Source organism: Nannospalax galili, unplaced genomic scaffold (genome assembly GCF_000622305.1).
Source record: "Nannospalax galili isolate Female #2095 unplaced genomic scaffold, S.galili_v1.0 scaffold769, whole genome shotgun sequence".
In the NCBI taxonomy this organism is placed as follows: domain Eukaryota; kingdom Metazoa; phylum Chordata; class Mammalia; order Rodentia; family Spalacidae; genus Nannospalax; species Nannospalax galili.
Window position 1 is genome coordinate 1163 of NW_008360306.1, and position 6489 is coordinate 7651.

Genomic DNA, 6489 nt, shown 5'->3' on the forward strand with positions numbered 1-6489 from the left:
TAATACTTCAAAGCATTAAAAATTTGCTCCTTAGTACTTAGTAGATGTGAAAAACATTACCATTGAAATCTATCTGATGAATTTATATCCATGCTTAGATGCCAAGGAGCTCAGAAAGTAACCAACTGACTAGTAATAATCAGATATATAGAGATTAGAAACACATGTGCAAACATCTTAGTGTTAATTGCATTAAAAATGAATTTTTCTGTATGAAACTGTATGTTTTAATAATGAAATGGAGACTTTTTTTGTGTGTGTGTGTCTTTTTGAGACAGGGTCTCCTTGTAGCCCCAGATTAAAATCTACCTGATGACCTTATATCCATGCTCAGGTGCCAAGGATCTCAGAAAGTAACCGACTCTGACTAGTAATACTCAGGTACATAGAGATTAGAGATGCATATGCAAACATCTAAGTGTTGGTAGCATTAAAAATGATATTGTTTTCTGTATGAAACAATATATTTTAAAATGAAATGCAGATGTTTCTTAAAGGTTAAAACCTCATTCAATTTTATGTCTTATGGGCTTTATACAGAGTTCAATATTGTATAACTGTATTAATTCAACTGTGAACCTAAAAATTTACAGTCAATTTTGAAAGAGATATATCTTAGCTCTGGAAATTGTTATTGAATATGTCAATGCTGTTGTAATGAAATGCTTCTTCTAATTATGTGGTTATTAAATAAATAATAAAAAAAGACATTTCAATGCACCTTCTCACATTAGGAGGAAGATTATGTCCTCCCCTCTTTCCAAAGAGCTGAGACAGAAGCACAATGTTCAGTCTGTGCTCATTAGAAAGGATGATGAAGCTCAGGTTGTAGCAGGGCCCTACAAAGGTCAGCAGATTGGTAAAGTGGTCCAGGTTTACAGGAAGAAATATGTCATCTACAATGAACGGGTGCAGTGGGAAAAGGCTAATGGCACAACTGTCCATGTGGGCATTCACCCCAGCAAGGTGGTTATCACCAGGCTAAAGCTGGACAAAGACCGAAAAAAGATCCTGGAATGGGAAGCCAAATCTCTCTAAGTAGGAAAGGAAAAGGTCAAATACAAAGAAGAAACCATCGAGAAGATGCAGGAATAGTCTTATGTATGACTTTTATTAAAAACTGCTTAAATGGGGGTTGGAGAAATGGCTCAGCCATGAAGAGCACTAGCTGCTCTTGCAGAGGACCTGGGTTCGGTTCCCAGCTCAAGCATGGTGGCTAATAACTGTCTGTAACTCCAGTTCCAGGGGATCCGACTCCTTCTGACCTCTGTGGGCACTGCACAACTGGCGCACTTAAATATATGTAGGCAATACACACATACACATGAAAAAAAACCCTGCTTAAATGAAACAAACAAAAAGTAGACAGGAAGACTAATGGACTAGAAAAGAAAACCCAGAAATAAATCTGCAAAGGTACAGCTATCTAATTTTTTTTTTTGGTCCTTTTGAAATGGGGTTTCCCTGAAGTCCCAGCTGTTCTGGAGCTCACTATGTAGAACAGGCTGGCCTTGAACTCACAGAGATCCGCCTGCTTCTGCCGCTTGAGTTCTGGGACTACAGGCGTGTGCCACCTTGCCTGGCAAGCTGTCTGATTTTTAGCAAAGGTGTCCAGAATATAAATTGGAGAAAAAACAGCTTCTTCAGCAAATGGTGCTGGGAAAACTGTACATCCACATGTAGAAGATTGAAACTTGATCCTTCTCTCTCACTCTGTGCAAAAATCATAGTTCAGAATGGATCAAAGACCTTGCTATAAGACTTGAAACTTTATAATTACCAGAAGAAAACTGGGAAAATACCTAAGATACATGCATAGGTAACAACATTCTGAGTAAGATTCTGTAGCTTAAGAAATAAGAACAAAATTGATAAATGAGATTCTTTCAAATGAAACAGCTTCTGTACAGCAAAGGAAACAATTACCAGAGTGAAGTAATGTTTTATAGAAAGTGAGAAAATCCTTGCCAGCTGTTCATTCAACAGAGGATTAATATCCAGAACATATAAAGAGCTCATAAAATTAAACAGCAAAAGAAAAAATCAAATTAATAAATAGGCAAATGAACTGAAGACTAGTTCTCAAAAGAAGTGCAAATGTTTAATAAATCTAGCCATTAGAAAAACAAAATCATAACTACCCTGTAATTCCACCTCACCCCAATCACAAACAGCTAATGGCATAGGCTTGTAGTTCCAGCTACTTAGAAGACTGAGGCAGAAGGATCACAAGTTCAAAGCCAGAGTGTGTTAAAGAATGAGTTCAAAGTCAATCTGGGAAATTTAGGGAGACCCTGTCTTGAAAAATAAAATAATCAAGAGATGGCTGGGGATATGACTCAGTGGCAGAGCACTTGTATACCATAGGTGAGGCCCTAAGGTTCCATTCTCAGTATCACACACACACACACACACACACATACACACACACACACACACACACACACACACACACTAAACAAATGATGGCAAGGATGTGGTAGAAAAAGGAACTCTTATGCACTGCTGGTGGGAATGTCAATTATCTTGGTAACTATGGAAATTAACAGGGAGGTTCCACAAAACAAAACAAAAAAACTGAAAACAGAATCGTACGATTCAGTTATACCACTCCTGGAATCAGAGTGGGCATACCATAGAGATAGCCCTGTGTGCCCACTGCACCACTCACAACAGCCAACTTATAGAATTAGCCTAAGTGCTCATCAGTAATGATCACACACACACACACATACACACACACGCATGCATGCACACATGAATATTATGTAGTCATAAAGAAGTATGAAATGTTGTTTATAAGAAAACAGGTGAAACTGAAGATTATCATATTAATCAAAATAAGCCAGACTCAGACAAACGGATCCCTTCATATTCACATAAGAGGGGAAGAGAAAGGGGAAGAGGAGGGATGAAGGTGGAGGGAGAGAAAGGGATGGGAGCACAGCTTAGTAGTAGAGTGCCTGCCAAGTATATACAAATCCTTATATTGAATTCCCTGCACTGAACAAAAGAAGACATGAAAGGAGAAAACAGACTATTTGGAAAGAACAAGAGAAATAAGAGAGTATATGTGATCAAAGTACATTATATGCATGCTTGAAAGTTTCACAGTGAAACCCATTATTTGTACAATTTATATATGCTTAAAAATTGAGTATTTGTGGATTCAGGATATAACTCAGTGGTGGGGTGAACAAGGATGTGGGTTTATCCCCAGAGGCCCTTCAGAAAGAGTCTACATGATTTAGTGTCCTTCCCAACCGTCTGTGCTAGTGTTCTGCTTATTTTAGAAAGCATGTATACGATTTTCCCATTAATGTATTCACTATCAATTATGCACTTGCACATAGCTCTCCATGGGTGAGTTTCAGGGTTGGAATTCCCTTAGGAAAATGAATTCTGAGTTTTAAGTTGACTATGATCACTTCTCTGTTGCAGCTGGGTACCTGTGGTGAAGTGAAGCTCAGAAGAGCCGATGCCAATTTTAACTTTTGGGTTGAGTCATGCTGATAAGGTTTAGCACGAAAGCAGAAGAAATAACCTCCAAAGTATCCATACTCCTTCTAATTTATAAGTCTTAGACAAGAAGACTGAGCTGATTTTAAAAATTCATAAAGAATGTACTTTTCATTTTTGCTGCTTGGAACTGCAGGTATTGCTCAGGCTCGGCCTACAACCCAGCCAACAAAACAATGCACTACTAAGATTCTTGGCAAAATATCCTTCAGCTGCCCAAACTGCCTGCCCAGCCACTTGTCTCCTCTCTTGCCAGCCCCTGAATTCCCTTTGTTCCCACAAAATACTCTCACCAGCTTCAGGAGGTGTAAAGAGTTGGTTCCCTGCCCTCCTCCTAACCCTTATTTTCTTTCATTATTGAAACTTTCTCAATGTCCTGTTTGTGATGAACTAACCTTGGGACTAGGTTAACAACAGGTGAGGCAGGTTCAAATGGCATGGGAGAAATTTCCTTTACAGTTGTTTATTTTACCCCTTTGGTAGAAACTACTGGATGGCATGCCATCCATAACTTATATTCCCACAATGTATTGGTTCAAAATGCATTATGAACCAGGTTTAATCTTCATCCACCTGACCCAATCAGTGTTCTGAAGGAACAGATTTGCTTTCCTAAGGAGAGAGTAGGTAACCTACCCTCACTTCTACTTGGATCTAGAAGGAATTAAGCCAATGAGACATAAGTCCATCTTGGACAAAAACAATTCTAGATTTAGTAATGTCCAAAATAATGAATGGTTTGGATATGTTTGTCCCCCAAAGTTTAGGTGTTGGTGGCTTGGTTCCTCAGTGTGTGATACTGTGAGAGGCAAACTCTTTCAGAGGTAGGGTCCAGCAGGAGGTGAGTAGGTCTTATAGAGAGATTATTGTTTTTCTTTGTTTTTTATTTTTTTTAAATTTACATTTATTTATTTTGTGTATAGAGTGTATGGGTGCATACATGCCACAGCCTGCCTGTGGAAATCAGAAAATAACTTTTGGGAGTTGGTCTTCTCCGTCCACTGTGGCCCTGGGTATCAAACTCAGGCCATCAGGCTTGATAGCAAGTGCCTTTACCCACTGAGCCATCCCACCAGCCCCAAGATGATAGCTTCCAACAGGAATGCAATCATGTTTCTCTCACCTTCTTGAGAGTTGTTTATAAAAAGGAAAGCCTGACCATTGCTGGGTCTCTTGTTGTCTTGCTGTGTGATCTTTTCTGAATGTGCTGTTTTCTTTCTACTTTTCCATCTAGTTGTGATAACAATGAAAGAGCTCTTGCCAGGATACCAGGGCCATATTATTGGACCTTCTAGCCACTAGAATTGAATGCTGAATATGGCTTTTTTTTCATAAAGTATCCCACCTTAAGCATTTTGTTATAGTAACACAAAATTGACTGAGACAAGGTTCTTGAAGTTTTTTTTTTTTTTTAAAGACAGGGTCTCACCATATTATCCTGGGCTCAAATGATCCTCCTGACTCAGCCTCCTAAGTGGCTGGGATTATAAACACACACGATGTGACTTATTAGACCTCTATTTTCTTTTGCAGACCTTAACAAAGTATGTGTTTCTTTGCCTTTTCCAACTTGTAGACACTGTCTGCATTCCCCAACCACTTGCAAATCTAGCGATGAAGCATCACTCCCACCCTTCTGCCAGCCTGTCTCTGAGCACAGCTGGAAAGGTTCTCTGATTTTAGGAACATGTGCAATGACATTGGACACACCTGAGTAATCCAGAATCTAATCTTCTCAAAGCTCTCAATCTTCACCACGTACAAAAGCCCATTTGCCTTGGATGGTAACATAGTCGCAGGTTTCTGGGATCAGATGTGGATATCTCTGGGGACACATTATTCTGCCTGCCTCAGGTTGCAACTTTTTTCTCCCACTCTTGCCTCAGCCTTTCTGGGGTTGGTAACTTATAATCTCCTGGGGAGGAAGGCTTGATAACTGAATGTACCTCTTCCTCCCAGTTTCGTTCTTTTATAAAATTAATTTATTTGTGTATTTATTTGTGTGCACGTGTGTGTGTGTGTGTGTGTGTGTGTGTGTGTGTGTGTGTGCGTGTGTGGGTATCATTGCCCACATGTGAGGTTCAGAAGACAATCTGTAAGAGTCAGCTCTATCCTTCCACCATGTAGATTCTGGGGTTTGAACTCAGGGTCTCAGGCTTGGTAGCAAGCACCTTTACCCACTGAACCATCTTGCCAGCCCCCAATTTTTTATTTTTTTATTTTTATTTTTTTGTCTTTTTGAGACAGGGTCTCCCTGTAGCCCCAGCTGGCCTAGAGCTCACTTTGTAGACCAGGGTGGCCTCGAACTCACAGAGATCCGCCTGCCTCTGCCTCCTGAGTGCTGGGATTGCACCACCATGCCTGGCCCAATTCTTTCTTAATAGACACAATAATGACCCAATATTGAAAGGAATGAGTAATGTGAGGGGTACTGTGCAAGCATTACCATTATCCAGATTCCCTTAACTACAGTCTTCTGTCTTCCCTCTGATCAGCAGCCCCCTGCCTCAGAGTCACCTCCTACTTCTAGACTTGGCACCAGGCCCCACCATGAGAATTTTCCAGCCCAGGTGGTGCAAATCACACAACTGGGAAATATGGGGAAGTTACTTTCCCAAGGGATGAATCAAGACTACTGATGGGTGAGAGCTAAGAGGATAACGGCTCATTTCTCCCCACCACAGACTATTTCTAGGCATGGCTTCTTCTTGTGTCAGTGTTTAATGGCAGTTTGCTTCTCACTGAAACACTCCCTCCAGGAAGAACGAGAAGGCTCATAAGACTCCACAGGTTAACAAAGTTCATATGTCTGGGAAAGCTGAAACTTGGAAGATTCTGCAAGTCCTCTCCCCAGCTTTTTATAGAAGTAGCAAACAACTGTGTGTCGGGGGAGGGTGAGGTGGGGGGTAGTTTGACCAGCAGCGCTCAGAGAGATTTCTTGGCCCCCTGGAGCTGCCTGTAAGTTGAGTA